At 55.2% G+C, this 18,802-nt stretch overlaps 1 protein-coding gene across 3 annotated transcripts in view; it reads right to left on the bottom strand.

The window, feature by feature from the left end:
- Positions 1-14,764, bottom strand: part of MEF2D (myocyte enhancer factor 2D) — a 32,920-nt gene extending 18,156 nt beyond the window's left edge. For 2 of the 3 annotated variants that reach the window (XM_069480396.1, XM_069480397.1), the window contains exon 1: positions 14,455-14,764. The gene's annotated coding sequence lies outside the window, so the exon portion shown is untranslated. Of the gene's footprint in view, positions 1-4,770; positions 4,940-14,454 lie in introns of those variants that run through there. The other variant, XM_069480398.1, reaches the window with a different exon arrangement.
- Positions 14,765-18,802: the final 4,038 nt, after the last annotated feature.

Below are 18,802 nucleotides of genomic sequence, written 5' to 3'. Positions count from 1 at the left end.
TGGGGCCCATGCTTCTAAAGCCACTCTATCTGGGCCCTGGGAGGAGCCTGCATCAGAGAAGGCCAGCCCTCCCCTCCAGACTTCCCCCTCCATAGAGGCCCCACCCAGAGACCCAGTTGCAGAGTCCAGGGAGGTGGGCTCCCCGCCTCTGTCTGACCCCCAACCCCAACCTGGGCAGAGGTGTTGCTGGGGTGTTTGATGACAGAGAACCACTCCCTACCCTGGCCAATGGAGTGCTGCTGAGGTTCCCTGGAGCCTTTCCAGTCCCACTCAACATGGCCTCTAAGGACCACAGTAGATGCCAAAGTTTAGCCTTGGGATCTTGCATGGAGGGAAGCGGGAGAGGAAAGATGGGTATCTATGGACTTGGGAGGAACCAGGAATACCCCTCCGCACTTGCCCCATTACCAGGACTGTCCCTCAGGCTTTCCCCAGCCCAGCTGGAAAGAGAGCCTCTGCTCTACCCAGAAAGCCACAGAAAACAATGCAGCTCTCTCCCCACTTCTCAAAGGACCCTCCCCCCCCAATTCTTCCCACCCTCTTCCTCTTCCTCCTTGTTCTCAAGGTGCTCCATGGGCCTTGGGCCTCCTATTGTCCCCCCTGCACATACCCCAGAACACCACCACCAACAGCTCAGCCAGCCCTGAGTGGCCCAACAGACACCTGGGCCCCAAAACAGCTCCAGCCACCCCATTCCTCGCCTGTGACCCCAATCTCTGCCGAACTCCCATTGCTAAGGCTCTAGCCCAAGGACTTCAGCTCCCTTGCTTCCCAGAACAATCCAAAGACTGTGCTTTCCAAAGCTACAGTGGTGTGGGCTTTGGCAGGGAAGGTGAGGAGGGAACACAGAGGGAAAGGGGAGGAGGTATGAAGAGTTGGCTTCTTAAATGAGATTCTCTGGCCCGGCCGTGAAAACCCCAATCTAGACTGGTAACTGCAATAACTACTGCACTCCTCTGGCTTACAGCAGTTACCTTCCTGCTCCCATTTTACTATCTCCCCACCCTTTTGTTCATAAGCACATCCTTGCTGAGATGTAACCTCTATAAGCTTATGACCAACACTGTCTCTTCCTTCAACTTGGGAGAGAAACTCTCTTTGTTCTCTCGGCCCTCAGAAAAGTCACTCTTACAGTCTTTCTAGCACTTATCGCAATTGTAAATAATTATAATTCCATGCCTCTATTTAATGCCTGGCTCCCCTAATAAGACTGAAATTTCATGAGGGCAGGAATCACTGCTATCTTTTTCACTACTCTGTCTCCTGTAAGAAGGAGCTCAGGAAATGTCTGTTGAAAGGAAGAAAAGATGAGTTCATTGTTGTGATCCTATGAGAAGTCCTTCTTGCAGTCTAACCTTCGTCAGTCCTGCTGCAGTACCAGTTCCTCTCACTCTATCCTCTATGAAGCTAGAACACTTCCTTTCCTGGCTGTTCCTGAAGACTGTCCATTTGGACACCACCCACCTTCCTAACACCCCTGCTACCCCAGTCCTCAACCCTCCTTATCCTCAGGTTGGTTTGGTGCAGAGGGTGAGACTCTAAAGTCTTCTAAGGAGCAGCCCTGAGCACATGGAGATGGAGAGGATGGGGTTGCTTAGGCAACTGTCGCCTGGCAACTAGCTCCCTGGCTGATCTCCTACACCCCCCCCACCCCCGCCTCATGCTGGGGGAGCTTGGATGCGAGAGGGATCAGGGCTGAGAAGGCAGAGAAGCCACAGAGACCCACTGAGCATCCTCTGGTAGAGAGACATCAGGGTTAAAAAGACCAGGCCCATCTATCCTCACTCTTTGTCAAGGTAGCCCAAAGCACTTTTTATAATTCCATGCTTCCCAGGGCCCTTATCCCATTGCTGCTCCCTCTATGCCAACACTGCCAGAGGAGGAGATGCCCCTGCCTTGGGCAGTCCTCCCTCCTATCTAATCAGGAACCTCCTACAAAGCAGGCTCAGTCTGTACTAACCTCTTTCCCTTCAGCTATCCATTCCACATTGTTGCAGGGTCTTTGAAAGCCCTGGGGCAAGAACATGAACTCAACCCTGACTTTGGAAGAAAGGGTTGCTGGAGCTGAGGTAGGCATAAAGAACCCTAAACTGACCCTATCCAAGGTGTGGAGGTCTATCCTGTCCAAGCTTCCCTCCTACCCAATTAGGGAGATTTTAATGAACACCTGGAACTCCTTAATTAGCCCTCTGCCTAATTACCTAACCAACTGCCAGGAGCCAGAGGCCTGGGCATCTGTTCTCCAGATGTGAGTCTCTCCTCTCCAGCCTGGCCTGGCCCCATTCTTCTTCTCCTTTCCGGCCAACTCCTCCTCTAGGAAGCCCTCTCAGATGACCTGGCCCTTGGCTGCTTCCCTTCTAACTCTCCAGCCTACACTCTGCCTGATAGCTGGAGCCCAAGGCTTGGGAGGGCTTGGGCTGCCAAAGAAGACAGGGGTTTGGCCAGGATGGTCTTCCTGCTCTGATGGTCCCAGGGCTGCCCAATCTTGACCTCAGGCCATAGCTATGACTCCTTGGGCTGGCAGCATCTAGCACCCACTTTGAAGGCTCTGTCTCCTTGACTGTGGACAGGGCAGGGTTGGGCAGGGTGCACCTCCTAGGTGGTGGGGCAGGGGCAGGCAGAGGCAGGGCCTTCCTGATGGAGATAGGAGAAGCAAAGTGGAGGCAAGGAGAGGGAGTTAGGCTGGCCCCAAGGAGGCAGGCACAGACCCACCTCTGTGGAGCAGGGTGGCTGAGGAGAAGTCTTTGCAAATGGAGAGCGGTGAGTATGCAGGGCAGGAGGCCTATCTGAAAACACCCTCAACAAGGAAGGAGAGCTGAGGGAACCAAAGACCATGGAGGATCCAGAAGGACCCCAGGGACAGCCATTTTTCCAAGCTACAGACCCAACTGGAACCAGCAGGTTGCAAATGAGGCATAAATGACATGCAAAATGTACCCTAAAGGGGGATTGGTTTGGAGGGGGCATGGGAGAAGAAACAGGCCCCTACTTCCCCCAATGTAACACCTCTTGGTACCTGAGCAATATTCAAACCATTCTCGGGTTTCAGAATGATGCTATCTCAGTTCCTGTGTGAGGGTGGCCTGGAGCCAGTGGGGGCTGGGGGTTGAGGGGGAGCGGTCAGGGCACCCTCCCTGGAGCTGCAGCTGCAACAGGGCTGAGCAGGGCTGCCCTTCCTGGGAGCTGCAGAAGTCCTTCCAATGGCTACCCTCCACCCCTCTCTCCTGCTCTTGACAGGGGAGTACCCACCTTTCCTTCTTCCCTGACACCTTTCCACCCATATCCACCCTCTATCCCAGTGGCCCCGAGGCTCAGAGGAACTCCAGAGCATCTGCTTCCAGAGTTCCCACACCAGCACAGGTCAAAATGGGGCAGATGCCCAGAGAGGCTGAGTGAGTGGTCCCATGTCACAGAGCAATGGGGTTCAACCTGCTCTTCCACACAGCGAGAAAGGGAGCTCTCATTAGGCAGCCCTTCATCCCTCCCTCCCAGGCTGCTCGGGGCTGCAGGCTGTGGACTGGAGGGGAAGGCAGGAGGCGCTGGAGACAGCTGTCATCCCTCCTCCCGCCCCTTCCCCGTGGCTGGGCTGCAGGGCATGAAATAAGCAGCAGGCGCTGGGGGAGGGGGTGACAATCCAATCCACCTGTCACCCCCACAGTCAGGCGGCCTCAAGCAGCCTGCTCACTAACGAGAGAGGAGGCGTGGGTGAGACAGACACAGAGGAGGGTGGCAGAGGGGGACAGACACACAGACAGGAACGGAGACAGAGAAAAAGAGGCAGCGAGGTCAGAAGGCAGAGTGTGGAGCAGAGACAGACAAGGGGAGGGCCAGAGGAGAGAGGGAGAGGCGGGAGGGAGACCGCCAGAGACAAAGATTCAGAGAGAAGCAGGTAGAGACTCAGAGACAGGTTCAACAACTGCTCGCAGGACTCCAGCTCGGCCTGGCGCTGGGGGAGTAACTTGACAGGACACCACCCTGCCCTCTGAGAACTCGCAGTCCAGCCAGGAGACAGACGAGGGAGGGGCAGGGAGAGGAAAGGCGGCCCTTGGGGGCCTAGACTGGGGCCAGGCATGGCTTCAGGAAGGAGCACCTCCAAGGGCAGGCAGGCCCTGACAGGAGGCGGAGGGGGGCACTGAGGACCAGGCTGCCCAACTCAGTCCCTGGTCTTGCCTCAATTCCCACCTTACCCCCAGGGCGCACAACCTTCCTTGTCATTCTCTGTCTGAACCTCAGCCCTGGGACCTCTCCCCTTGGAGGGGAGACACTGAGGAGCTCCGAGAGGAGGGGTGGGAAGGTGACCCAGTGACTCCCCCAAACACCCAGGCTAGGGGGCCGAGAGACATTTTCCTGTGGTTCACACAGTGAGCCCTTCCTTAGCCAAGGAGGTGGGGGGCATTACCCCTCTAAAGCCGAAGCCAAAGCAGAGCCCAAGGCCTCACATGGTCCCTCCTCTCCCCCATCCCACACGAAGCCCAATTCTCACAGCCCCCCTGCAGGGCCTGCTCCCTACCCCACTGCTCCTGGGCCTCTCTCTATCCCGCCCCCTCCCATGGCAGCCTCTTTTCATCACCCGGGAGTGCTTCTAGGGTCTGATCTCAAAGGCAGGGCCCCAATCCCAGCCCTTCAAAGTTCTGTCTGGCAAGCTCACTACCCAAATCCCTGGTTCCCACCATCTTCCTGTCCCTCGGGGACTCCCCTCCCCCAGCCCAGCAGCCTCAGGGCTGGGCAGGGGCTATTTTTAGCCTGGGCACTGAGCTAATTTTAACTCACCAACAGGGGACCTGGGGGCGGGCTGTCGGGCTGGGTGGGGGGGCAGTCCAGGAAAGCTGGAGCTGGGGAAGGGGTGGTCTCAGGTCCCAGGCACCCTAGGAATCCAAGTGGGGGACAGACACTGCAGCCTCAGCTTAAGGGACAGGAACTGACTTGCCAAGAAGAGCACCCACTGCGGAGAGCAGGGCTGGGAGCCCTCCCCCAGCTTCCGCTGGACAACTCTCCCGTGCCCCACCCTAGATTCCTGCCCTCTTCTCCCTAGCAAATCTCCTGGGATGGGGTCATCCTGTTCTCTGCCCAGGAGATGCCTCTCTAGTGAGGGTCTGTCTCCTGAGCCTCCTTTACTTCTTCCCCACCCTGGCTTGTCCTTCCTGTAGTCTAGCTCTCATCCTTCCTGTAGCAGCTGTGAGGCTGTCTGGCTCCCTATGGAGACAGCAGCCTGCCCCCACCAGGGTCCAGCACCTCCCACCCCAGCTCTGGCCTTCCTTTCGTGGCCTCTGGGTTGGCTCCTAGGTAAACCCCACCCCCCACAAGTTCCTAGAGCTACCCAGACTGATCTCAGGAAGTATTTTGGGGAGGGGGTGGCAAAAGGAGATCCTAGTAGAAAAGAGGTGAGTGAGGTCGGGCGATGAACAGCTCAGGGGAACATAGAGCCTCTGGACTGGAATTTCGGAAGCCTGGGTTCTAGTCCCAGCTCTGGCTCTAACTCAGTGGATGACCTTGAATAAGTCACTGCACCCTCCAGGTGTCACCCCACTGGCCGGTGTTATGGGCAGCTGGAGTGGACTAGGTACTCAAGTGCCCTTCTGGCCCTAACATTCTGTTCCTGTGCTCTCTGGAGAGGTCCAAAGGAAAGGAGGTCAGGATTGTGTGATTCCATGGAAAGGTAACCAAAGAGATGGCCTGGTTGGGTCCCTCATCCTCCAGCTGGGGAGGAAAGGCAACATGGGCACCAGAAGAGAGCAGGAATGGGGCTAAAGGGGGAGGTGCTTTCTGAATAGTACTCCCCAAAGGATGGCCAATGGTTGACAAAGGCTCATGGTCAACCAGGGCAAGTACCAGGTGAGACACACAGGCCCCCATGGCAGAGGTTCAATCCCCTTATACACCTGGAATGCCTATCAGACCCAGGGCTTGGGCCTCCTGCTGCTTGTTAAGTAGTGACTAGCCCAAGGTCACTGTTACAGCCGCTGGTGGGGCCAGTTCTAGAACCCAATCCCAAGCCTTGCTTCATGCTGCACCCCAGCAGGCCGAGCAGCAATGACTCACTGCCAGTCTTTTGCATGGGAATTTGCATAGTGTCTCTGACCTTATTCCTTTAGACTCAACTTCCCATTCCAGGACATGGGTTACCCCTACCCAGGATCCCTAGGCACTTATGGACCCCAAGTGGAGTTCCTGGCACCTCAGGCCTCTGTTCCCATCTTTCTCCTCCAGAAAACATTCCTGAATTTATAAATACCTTCAGTAACACAGTCTAGAGCTCTCAGTCCAACTGGGTCCTCTACTCTTGCCTAGGCAGGGATGGGGGCGAGGGTGCTGAGTAAGTAAGTGCTGTAGCTAGAGGAATTTGATAAGATTCATGGGGTAAAGTGTGGTGGCTCCACCACTGCCTGGAGGCTCCCCAGAAGAATCCCAATCCCCTTCTTAGTGCCGGATTTGGGGGCAGCAGTAGGATGGAGGTGAACTGCCTTTACTTTTATTTCTATCCCCATTTCTAAAACCCACCCACAGACTGCAGAGTGAGAGGAAATGGCCTAGTACAGGTAGAACAGATGTAAGACCACAGAGTGGACTTCTCAGGGCTAAGTCCCTGGACTCAAAGTAGTCTCTGGGGCTCACACTTGCTTTGTCAGAAGCCACCCAACGAAGCATGGCAGCTGGTGATATGTGGGAGGGCACGGAGGCCCTAGCATTGTACTCCAACCAATGGGAGCTGCAGACAACCAGTCCCCTACCCACCTTGAAGTCTGACCTCCACTTATCCAGCTATAGCATCTACACTTCTAGGCATACCCTCTGAAACAATGAAGCCCAGCAGTGTCTACTATCCTAGGAAGTCATTCCTGCTGTCTAACTGCCGTCTTTCTCACTGCAGCCTAAGCCCATTTCAGTCATCTAGACAAGAGTGGTGGACAAGGGCCCCTGGCCATCAGAAGCCTCGGCTGAGGAGAGGTGGGGGCGGTTGAGACGGTTAGTGTGTCACCTTCCACCTCCCCACCCAACTTCCCTCTGGGGTCTCAGGAGACAGAAGTGAAAGTGGCAGCTGGGGCCTTGGGGGCGGGTCAGCTTGAGAGCCGTTGGGATGAGCATAATGCCACCAGTGCTGGGTCTGGGCTGCCTGCCATTGCAGCGGGTGGGCTGATGGTTAGATTAGGGGAGGGACTTCCCATGGAAATGAGGACATGCGGTAATGATGAGCATGGGCCCCTGGCCAAAGGAAGAGCAGGCTGAAGAGGAAAAAATGGAGAGAGATTGGCAGTAGGCTGTCTCAGAAGGGCATTTTCTTCCAGGGCAGTGGTTTGTCCCCTTGTTTAAAGCAGCCAGATCCTTTCTTCTCATCCACAGAACAGAGGCAGGGCTGCTCTGGCTGAAGCAGATGAAGGGGGTCTGAGCCCTGACTGCTGGGATGGGGGGGCAAAGGTACCCAGCTCAGGCTGGGCCCTCAGACTAGATAGCACCAATTCTGAGGAAAGGGGAGGTAGAGGGTTGGAACATGAAGGGTTCACCTACAATTACAACAGGGGACCTGAAAGAGGCCAATCCAATCAGAGAAAGCAAATCCTCCTAGAGACATCATGACCTCGAGAAGCCACCAAGGATTTAAAGGGGCCGCTGGGGCAATGGCTGGGTCTCCTTCTGACTGGAAGGACAGTCCTCTAAGCCCCTGGCCAGGGAGGGAGGGCGGGCATCGTGGCTGTGTGGGCCTGCTGAGGCAGCCAGCCAGGCAGCTCTTACAGGATTAGCTTGCTGCTTTCAGGAAAGGTGCCAGGTGAGGCTAAGATGCCCAGCCAGATGGAGGGGGGCCCCAGAGGGAAGGGGGGGTGGGAAGCAGTACCTGCACAAGGCTATGCAAATACATGTCCCCGGACTGGTGCCCCTCATCAATACCTGGCTTCTTACCCTTTCTTGAGGATACTGTGCAAAGACCCCTCTGATTTTTGCCAGTGAGGACCTCCGCCTACCAAGCTTTCCCTGCCATTCCTATGATCTGGAGCTATCCTTCCTCTGAGGGGGAAGTCCTGCCTGTTGTCTCTCTTGATCTCTCTGCTGTACTTTACAACCAAGGCCCTAACCCTAGGAACAGGTGAGGAGACCGAGGGGTTCCTCTCTCTCCCCTCCCCTTCAGCTCTCCACCCCAGGTTGACAGGTGGGAGAGACAAGAAGGAGCAGCTGGGCCAGGACACCTGTCCCCACCCAGCCAGCATGGGCCCCAGGGGCCTGCCATGGGGTATACATAGGGGAGTCAGCACAGAGCAGGCAGCTGTGGGGGCTGGAGGAAAGGGGCTCAGAGGTCACGGAGGTGACGGGAAGGTCTGAAGCATCCCTTCAATCAGCTCATCCTCCTAGTTTACCCCCACCATCATCCCTCACCTAACACAGAACACACCTGTGCTCCAAAGAAAAAAATTCGAAGTTTGAAGTCATTCCTCCACCCCCCTGCTCCATCCCCTTGCCTCCATGTTACTTGATCCAACTGCAGAAGACCCCCTGAAAAGACACCAAGCCCTCCTCTCCCCACCCCCCCTCCTGCCGTGTGTTTCCACTTGAGGCTTGGGGGAGTGATCTCTTTTATTCTTTGTTCTCCCAACCCTTAGCCCCTAGTATTTGCTGGTGGGTCTGAAGATGAGGAATTCGGAGGAGGAATAAGTAAGCACGCAGCCAGAGGGACCTGGTAAGACTCATGGGGAGAAGCGTGGAGGGGCAGGTTCTAAGACAAGGAGACAGCTGGACGGGCTGAGCTTAACTTCCCAACCCATCCCAGGGTCAAACTGTGGCCTATGCCTCAGTCCCTACCCCGGACACCAGAAGCACTGCCTACCCCTACACCCATTTCTGGGTCGCTGCCTGGGCAGTCAAGTCCTGGGCCCAGCTGGGGCTGAAGGTCTGGAAGAAAAGATGCAACCATGTTCTGAGCACCCTCCACACCTTTTCCCACTGAACCTCCTTCCTTTCCCCTATGAGGGAGATAGCAGGTTGGTAGTTGGTTTCACAGGTATGGAAACCGACTCAGAGATAGGCAGGGACTCGCCCAAGGTCATCAGAAATAAGTGGCAGAGGTAGACTGACTGCTGAGCAGAGTGCTTCTCCTCACAACCTGGACGGGAGCAGTGGGGAGACTCCCTCCACCTGGGAGTTACACACATTCCTTCCAGGGCAGACTCCCCAACTCTGGGCCTCTGAGGTCATGACAGCCTTGCCTTCAGAAAAGCCCAGGCTCTTGTGGTCCAAGCCATCCCACTCTAGCCTCTCTCCCCATCAATCCCAGGCAGCAGCTCAAGGGGACCCAGGAGGGGTCTCTGAGTTTCATTTGTTCCTGCCCTCAACCCGTGCTTTGGGGGCTTCTTCCCAGGACACTCAAATCAGAAGACAATACCTTCTTAGGGAATCAAAACAATATCCTTCCTCAACTGGCCACCAAATACTAATTCTCTGCCCTCTGCCAAGTAATCCTGCTAGGTCTGCTCTTCCCTTCAGCTGCTCCTCCTCTTCCTCTCAGGTCTCCTGGGCCTTCTCTCCATTGCCCCTCCTGCAGGGCAGGATTGCTCCTTTAAACTCCTTTAACTAAACCTTGTAACTGGGAAGCTTGAGTAAGTCACTTAAATCTTTGAGACTCAGTTTCCCAATTATAAAAAACAGTTGTGGAGAGAAATAAATTGTCTTAATACGTGACCATGCCCAGCACAGAATTTGGCACACAGGGACACAACAAATGGCAGTTTCCTTCCTCCCGTTCCCAGGGATCTCAAAAGTTTTAGTTTTTGAGATCTGAAAAATTGGGTGAGTGGGGTACTGCCTGAGGGTAAAGCTCCCTTGACCAGGGGACAAAAAGAGCTCCCTCTGTATGCTTTCCCGGTCTGCCCAACTCCTAGGGGAGTGGCAAGAGCACCCAGCCAGAGGCACCAAGCCAAGGTCAGTGACCAGGCCGAGAGCCCAGAGCCTCCTGGGAGAGTAAGTTTAAATGAGTAAATATGGTCCCGCCTGGGTGTGGCCAGCGACAGGCCAGAGCTTCGGACAAGTCCTTCCCCTCCCAGCCTACAGCAGAAAGGAGAGAAATCAGACAGCAGGCACAGCTGCTTCCCACTCCCAGGCTATCGGGGTCCTATGCAGACCCAATAAACAGCAACCCCCGTCTCCACACCTGCCAGGGCTGGTCAGAAGCAGGGCTGTGGCCTAGGCCTCAGGAAAAGGAAAAAGGCAGATGAAGAGGGCCTTCCACCTAGGCCAAATCTGCCCCCAAATGCCTGAGGGTTCAACGCAGCCTTGATGCCTCAGAGTGACATTGCTCATCAGGGTGAGTGGGGAGGGCAACAGAGACCAGCAAGACAAACCACCAAAACACCCAGGTGTTCTGATAACCGAAAGGTGAAACTCCTGTATATATCTGGAAAGCTGCAGCCCGAATAGGAGTGACTTACCCAGGGACACACAGCCAGTGTGAGGGGCAGAGGCAGGATGGGCCAGGACGGTGGGGGGGGGGAAGGGAGTGAGGGGCAGGCATGGAAGTCAGCCAGGGCTCCTTGACTCACAAGTCATGCTCTTTATTTCGCAGACAGGGCTCCGTCTGCCCATCTGTGGTCTAACCTCAATCCCTCCTGCTCCAGTCAGCCCTTCTCTCTTCAGAGTTCTTGCTATGCCCTTCATCTTCTTGCCTCCGGTCCCCTCAACCCCATCCCTACTCTCCAATCCTTTAATCATCTTTGCCATTCGCTACCCCCCACCTCCCGCAGGGCAGCAGCTGCTCCGCGGGTGTCTACACACCTTCAGGCATGTGTGCCACTACAGGCTGTAGACCTGCCAGGTGTATCTGGACACGCTAATCTATACAAGACCCCTACCCATCCCCCCCTTCTGGAGGAAAGGGGCCCAAAGGCTAGCTCTCCCACAGTTCTAGGACAAACTCCTCAAAATACTTTCAGCCCCAGGCAGGGGGAGAGAAAAGAAAATAAAAATTTTAGGAGCCAAACAGCACCAATCCCACTAGCCGAAGGTCAAGGCCTTTCAGTAGAGCTTCTAGAGAAGAAAGTGCTTTAAGATCCCCTCCTTTCCTAGGCCAAAGTAGAGCCATCTCCCTCCCCACAACCTAGCTCCACTGGGAAGTTCTTCCTGAAATCTAAGCTCCATCTTGCCTGTCATAATCATGGGCAGACAGAGCAACATCAACCACAACATAGCCAGACGTCCAGCTTCTAGAACAGAGCTTCTAGCACCGAACACTACCCTCTCACCCCATGAGTAAGTCACCAAACTGGGACAGAAGGACAGACGGTTGGCCGGACTCCGGCCCCATGAATAGCTCATAAAAGCCACTAGCGATTATAGTGATGCTGAGGCTGTGATGGTCTTGCCACCATCTCCTCCTTCCCTGTAAAAGGGAGATAATTGCCTCAAACCAGTTGGCCTCAGAGAGCCTGCAGAGTCTCAGCCATGGTCCCAAAGGGCGGGGAGAACCCCACCACCACAGTGCCACAAAGCCCAGAAACTGACCCTTGATGATGGGTTCCAGGCCCACATATGATCCTCATACCCAATTACAGAACCTGGGTGAACACCAACTATGACTTGTGTCCAAGAGGTCAAGACCTGTATTACCAACAGGTCATCAACTCCTCTTTTCCAGTAAGGCCACTACCCACTCTCTGGACTAGAGGGGCAGAGAAGCAGGGGGCCTGGCTCAAACACAACTAAGGAAATGCTGGGCCCACTCCTTTGTCCCTGGATTCCCCTTGTCCCCATGGAAGTATGCAGGTGGATGGCAAAGTGTCCGACAAGGGCCCACACCAGGCCAGGGTAAGCACTGAGATTCTGGACCCAGTGCCAACCAGGGAGGGCACAGGGCCCAGCTGGCCAGGAAGAGAAGGTTGACAGGACGGGGAGAGGGCCAGGCCTCTGTAGGGGCACGAGGGCCAGGGACGACCACGGCAGAGGACTTTCCCAGGGCAGGGTCAGAGGAGGAAGGTAAGAAGGCCTGGGCCTAACTACGAGGCCTCCTCAGGGGCCAAGGCACCCCCTCCCCAGCCTCCTCGCTGCTGCTCCTCTAGCCCCCAACCTGAGGAATCTCCCTCTACCTTCTCCTCCCCATCACACCTCCCAGGAAAGACCTAGGGAAGATTTAAAAAAAACAAAAAAAACACCCTGCTGGAGAGAGATTATATAACAGCAGCCAGAAAGACTATCATATCTCCCAACCTATGAAAAGAGCCAGGAGCCAAGAGGAGCAGAGCCAGAAAGCCCAGGCCCTCCAGCTCAGGGGCACCAGGCACAGTGTGTGGTGGACAATGGAGAGCACCTGCCACCCTTCCAAGTCCTCCACCACTGTTTCAGGCATTGGGTACAGAGTACAGCAGACAGATGCTCTAGCCCACTCCCCCATGCCCATTCCTCCACACGAGGGTTATGATGCTCCCTGCTTTTGTCTTTGGACCATGGCCTCCAAGAACAAGGACTGTAGGTCTTCCTTCCCAGAGTCTCTCCCTACTAGGAAGCTCTGCCTGAAAGACTAAAGCTCTGACACAGATGTGCTGGGTGACCTCAGGTAAAAAGCTCAACCTCTCTGGTCTCTAAAGGAGAGTGAAAGCTCCTCCTTTCCCCAGAGAAACCAGAGACCCCTCCCCTTACAAATATACACGCGCACATATACATACCCACCCATGCAAACACGCATGGGCTATATGGAAGGCAGGTGAGGGAGTTACAACAAAGAGAATATGACCACTGAGACCCAAGGGCCCAAATAACCTGTGATGGGGCAAGTGGGGAAAAAGCCATACATAAGCTCCAGTTGTCCCCCAGTCACCCCATATAAACAGGTTGTCAGCCACTCCCACAATGATCCCACCCCACCCCCATCTCCTGCTCAACACACTGGGAAACCACAGGAAGGAAATTCATTCCCAGGCAGGCTGTGGGAGCTGGGACAGGGAGGCTAAATCCTGGGGCGGGTGTGACCCAGCGGGTGGACATCTGTGAATACTGACATGTGCCTTTTCAATGCTCTCCTCAGCTACTAAGACCTTCCTGTTGAGGGTTTGGAGGGGAGTGGGAGGTAGACAGCTCCCTAACTCCAAAACACCCAATCTCAGGCTGGCCTGGGCTCCCCTCCTATCTCCAGGCCAGAGCAGCCCAAGGTCACCGCCCCAGACGGCAAACTTCCCATAGTCCAGGCTGGCCCCTGAATTGCTGCAGAGACCCACTGAAAGGATAGGGGGATGGGTGGATAAGAGCCACCCTCACAAACCAAAGAAACCAGGCCTCTGAAACTCAAAAGGGGGGCTGGGCACAGGAAAGGGGGACACAGGATCCACCCACCGTACCCTCCCCCAACCCATCAACAATTCACCCTGCAAGGGGAGGCAGAGAGAGCCTCCCACTCACAAGGGCAAACCTGGAACAACCCAGTCAGTGGCTCCAAGTGTGCCCATGCCCAGGAGCCCTCCTTTCATGAGGAGACCTCAGAAGGCTGCTGAGAGGTCAGCGTGATTCACTAGGGGGAAGGGGCGCCTTTCCCCCATTTCTGTAAGACCTGAACCCGATAGGACAACCTCATAGGACGTAGGCTGGCACTGGAGTGAGGAACTAAACACATCTTGGTCTTCTTGGCACACCCTCCCAAAAGCCCCCAACTCTCCCCAGACCCCCACTCCCAGCCTGGTTCAGCCTGTCATAGGTGGAGAGAGGGACTGGAGAACTCTTGCCCAGATGTTGAACAGCTGCAAACTTCTGGCCAGGGGGTTCTCCAGCTGGGGCTGCTTACAAACCAGATCAGGGGTCTCGGAAGCGGGGCTAGGAGGTCCCAAGGAAGGGTCCTGCGTGCCCACCTCCGTGGCGACTCCACGTCTCAACTCCACAGGCACCGGGCAAACACGGCCCCGGAGACACACACTCACACACCCCAACCCACTACCCCGGTGTCATCTGAACAACATTCCCCCCTCCCTCCCCCGCTTCCCAAACAGCTGCGGCTCCCCCCGCCCCCACCCTCCCGCCGCCCTCCCAGGCCCCCTTCTGCACCATTTCGGGCCAAGGAGGAGGGAACAGGCGGCAAGAGGAGGGAGAGGGAGGGAGGCCCGGCTGTTAAAATGTCAGTCGCGCCCGGCTGTCACCGGAGACCCTTTCTGAGGATGGCGCCCCTTCCCAGACCACTCCGAGGCCGTCGTAAGCCCGGGACACCAACAAGCCGGCGCGCCCCCAATCCGCCCGTCCTCACCCCGTACTCTCAAAACCCAAGAGAATTACAGCCCACTCCACTTGTCCCCCACAGCCGACTCCCTAACACAAACAGTCCCCTATGTAATCCCCAACGCCACACGAAAAAAGCCAGCTCCGCGAGTTCCTCCTAGCCCAGGGGGCTACCCCATCCCACCCCTCAGAGGGACGGTCTAGACCACCCTCCACCCCAACCCCAGGACCGGGTGGGGGAGGGGGCCTCTTAAAGTGGTAGGCACATTATTTTTCTCTACTCACCGGCCCAGCTGGGGGAAAGGCGGTGTCAGGGCAGGAAGGGGGTAGCCTTTGCCCCTTGTCCGGGGGATCTTCAACACCGGGAAGCCGCAGCTCCGGACGGGGGGAATAATAAATGAGGCGGGCGTCCACGCGGGCCCTGGGCGGCGCCGGGGGGCCTGGGCCCCCGTCTTGGGGGCGGGGGCCAGCAGGCGGGCGGCGAGCAAGCGGGGGACCGGGGCCGAGCGCCCGAGCCGCCTCGGCTGTTGTTGATATTTTGCTTCCTTCCTCCTTTCGGGCTCCAAAGGTAACTCCTCCAGTCCCCGGGAGTCGAGGCCGACGTAGGCACAGCTCAGCCTAGCTTGAGGGGTGGGGGCAACCGGGGTGACGGACAGGCGGGGGGCCAATGGGAGGAACCTGTGGGGGTGGCGGGGCGGGGCCGGAGCAGGGGCGGTCCCGGGGACACGGCCCCGCCTCTCGCTTCCCTCGGGCTGGCCGGGCCGGGCCGGGCCGGGCCGGCCGCTCCACCCCACCGCCGTTCCAAGCTAGGCAGCAGCGCCGGCAGCGGCAGATCCCTCCGCCTGCCGGGAGGGAGGGAGGAAGGGACGGAGCGAGGCAAAGTAGGGAGGCGAGACCCAGAGGCCTTTAAAGGGATCGGCCCGCGCCCATGGTGCCCACTCCGAGCACGCCGGACGGCCGCCTAACACTGCTGCCACCATGCGCTCAAGGAGGTCCTTTCCCGGGAGGCTCTGTGAGCAGCACGCACACTCTCCCAGACACGCACGCTACCTTGGTATTCCCCCCACCCCAGCCCCAGGAGAGTTGGGAGATGGGAGTCTAAGTAGATAAATTAAGGGGAGACTGTAAGTGGTGAAAAGATTCCATCTCCCCCACTTGGTGTGTGACAAAGCCCCACTTAAGGGAGACGTGCTTTTCTTGGGGGGTTACCTAGCGAGCTCAGTTGCTCCCTCTACCTGTGACGGGCCCCCTCCCCTCTCAGGGCTCGGCAGACGCCCAGCAATTTAAAGCGACAGCTCATAGTTCTTGGGTGACCTAATCTCCAGTGCCTGTGGCCGCAGAGCACTTGCTGCCCAGGGGGCAATTTAAAGGGGCGGGACCCTAATTGCCCGCTCCCCCCACCCGCCGCACAGGAAGCACCAGAAGCATCTTATTAAAGAAGCAGTAGTAGCCCTTTAAAAAAATTTTTTTTTCTTTTAAATTCCTGGTTGCCCCAGGGTGTGGTGAATCTTTAAATGCCCTACAACAGGAGTGCCATGCCTACTGAACAACTGACCTGTCAGGCTTCCGCTCCAGCATCCCTAATACTTCCAAGTCCTGCTGTTTTCTACCTGGAGCTTGAGGAAATGATTGAATCTGGCTTAGATCTCAAAGAACCTGGCAGAACAGAAGAGCACTCAGTTCTTTACACACCGTGATTTCTATCTTGCTAGGTCTGGACAAAGAATTCTGGATTAGTGATGGAGAGACCAATGTATACAGACAGAGGCGGCATGTCATGGTGGTTAAAAACGTCAGCTTTGCCGTCAAGTTGCCTTGGTTGAAATCCTTACTCCACCATTCATTAACTATCAACACAGACACATTATTTAACTTTCTTCTACCTCATGATCCTCATGGGTAAAATGGAGATGGTGAAAATAGTGCCTAACTCATAAATTTGGTGTGAAGATTAAATTAGTTCATATACATAGATTGCTTAGTGCAGTGCCTCATAGTGCATTATGTTAATATTATAATAACTCCGACCTTTGGACCAAGGGTTGGTCTGCAAAGACCCCTTTAGGCCTCTGTTAGCCCATGCAAGCCTCAAAGGAAGTAAGTTCAGTGGAACTGCTCTGCAAATAGGTTGGAGGCTTATCTTATATGTCCTAAGACAGGAAGCCAGCAGGCTCCTATTTCCTTGGCCTCAGTTTCCAACCCTTCCACCCTATCCCGCCTTCAGGAAACCTGATTTATACAATGTCCCACTTTCTCTCCAAATGTAGCTTCCTGGTTCCTCATTGGATCTGGGAGACAAGGCCCCCAACAGCAGAAGATGTCAGTCCTCTCTGCTAGGCAGAACTACCTTGCCCAGAAGACTTCAGAGTAGGCAGGGGGAGCCCATCTGACCCTTCCCCAAGGACTTGGAGAAGAACAGATCCTTGTGCCAGGCTTGAGGCTGTGGCAGTAGCAGGATGGGAAAGTGCCCCCCCCCTCAAGTGGGGAACCTCCCCTCACTTGTGGCCTCTATTTTTAGTGCTTCCCTAGGCTGTAGCTGGAGAAACCGTTTAGTCATCAGGGTGTTTATTTTCCGGCTGTTTCCAACGTTGGGAAAGCAGAATGTTGAGACTGGAGAGATCCAGGGCTGCTGTAAAAGACTTCTTAGGAACAGGCCTGAGAACTCAGCCTTCAGACCACTGGGTCTCAGAGCATAGGGGGAAAAAATAAAAAAAGAAAGAAAGAAAAAAAAAAAAAAATTGGGCAGGGGGCAGCTAAGCCCCTAGGAGACCAAGAAAGCAGGGTTCTCAGCTTGCCTCCAATCTTGAGGCTCTCCAAGCCAGGGAAACTTATGGCTCCAGCTCTACTGGAAGGATTCTCTCCAAAAACAGAAGCATCCCCAGAACAAATTCCTTCCTAAGGCCAATTCGCAGAAGCCCACTCCCAACTTCTTATATATTGGTGTGGTGTGCCTCCGCCAAACACAGCTCTAGCCAATCTCAAGCCTGAGGCAGGCTTGCCAGGGCTATGATTGGCTGGCTGGTTCTCCCAGTCTTGGAATGTTGGGTCCTTAACAAAGGAATGAGGAAGGAAGGTGAGTCACCTGGGGAGGGTTTTAAAGGGCCAGGAGCTGGAGGAAAAAAGGAGGGGAGGGAAAAGCTCAGTGGGTGAGATGGAATGTGCAGTGACTACCCCCTCCCCACAGATGCTGACATAATTCACTAGAGAACAGAGTAGGATAGGCTGACACTCTAAGTGGGATAGAGTTTAGAATATAGAGAAAACTTGAGAGAGGAAAAGTAACAAATATGAAGCCTTGATTTTCATGGACAAAGAAAGAGTCTAAGGAGTAATGCTGCTAGAAGTTAGATCATGGAAATAAGGACTTCCTGAAAGTGACTCACTAAATCTTTTACTTCTGGCCCCTGGACTTCCCATCCCAGAGTTCTCTGGGTGGAAAATGCCTGAGCAGGCTCAGACTCCTGGCTCTCCCTTTTCCTCCTCCCGCTCTGGCTACCCACTCATCTTTCCTAGAGGAAAGTTACCTAACAACCCAATGCTGCTATAAAATCCCCTAGGTGTCAGACACTTAGATGTCCACTGAAGTCTTAAAAACTGTGTGTAAACTCCTCTCTACTGTATCATCTTCATAAGTTTATATGGCAAAGGGGCATCAAAAACTTTTATTCACACCTTCCCAAGCATCCCTAATCTAACTTAATTTGAAAAGGTCTTCCCCTCCTCATCCTCCCAAGGGCTGTTTCTCTCCCTGCCTGTTGTTCTATAACCCTAGGAAGCCATTACTGCAGGTCCAGCCTCTAATCTGTCTGGCTATTAGGTTGGCCCCCTCTCACCTTCTCAGCCATCAGGACAATCTCCAACCCCCTACCTCCATCCCCTCCTCCCTTCCATTGGGCTGATCATTCTTCCCCCACTTTTTGAGTGATCCCAGCAATCACTCCCCACATCTGCCACCTTGCTTGGGAGGGGAAAGACTACCAGCAGCTGTACGGTACATAATCCTGTGGATGCATTCTTTGTGTGGATTTGTGTATCATCCTGCACCTGCTTGTATAGTGCTCTCTGTTCTGCTATCTACCTCCTCAGTACATTCCATTCTGTACTGACATCTTTGGTTTCCAATTCTCTTCCTCACCAGATCCTGAACCCCTTGAGGGCAGCCGTCTAACTCAACTTTGGGTCTGCAGGGCTTTTCAGGGCCTGGCACAGAATGTGCTCAGCAAATGTGTTACATGAACATTTGTGTGTGTGTGTGTGTGTGTGGCTGTGTATCTGAGTTGAGATTATAAAAACCTTTATTGAACACCTCTATTTGTCCAGTGATAACTGTGCTAGCTCAGGGATGGGGCTCTGGTTTGGGGCCCCAATAAGTCCCTTTAGGCCGGGAGTGGGGGGGTGGGGGGGGAGGCGGAGTCACACAGAGAGGTGTCAAGTTGTACTAGCAGAGCTAAGCCCCAAGCTCAGTGCCAGGCCTGGGGCAAAGCGCAGACAGCCCACCCTGGAGCTGAAAGGGGCGGAGAAAAGGTGCCAAAGCTGGGTCCTGGGTCATTGCATCTCCCCCACATGAGCTCCCTGCCCCCGGCTGGGCAGGATGTGGTGGCAGCTGCAGGAGGGTGGGCAGGATGTGGGGGTG

This window comes from Eulemur rufifrons, chromosome 8 (assembly GCF_041146395.1).
Source record: "Eulemur rufifrons isolate Redbay chromosome 8, OSU_ERuf_1, whole genome shotgun sequence".
NCBI lineage: Eukaryota > Metazoa > Chordata > Mammalia > Primates > Lemuridae > Eulemur > Eulemur rufifrons.
This window is presented reverse-complemented; position numbering and strand designations above follow the sequence as displayed.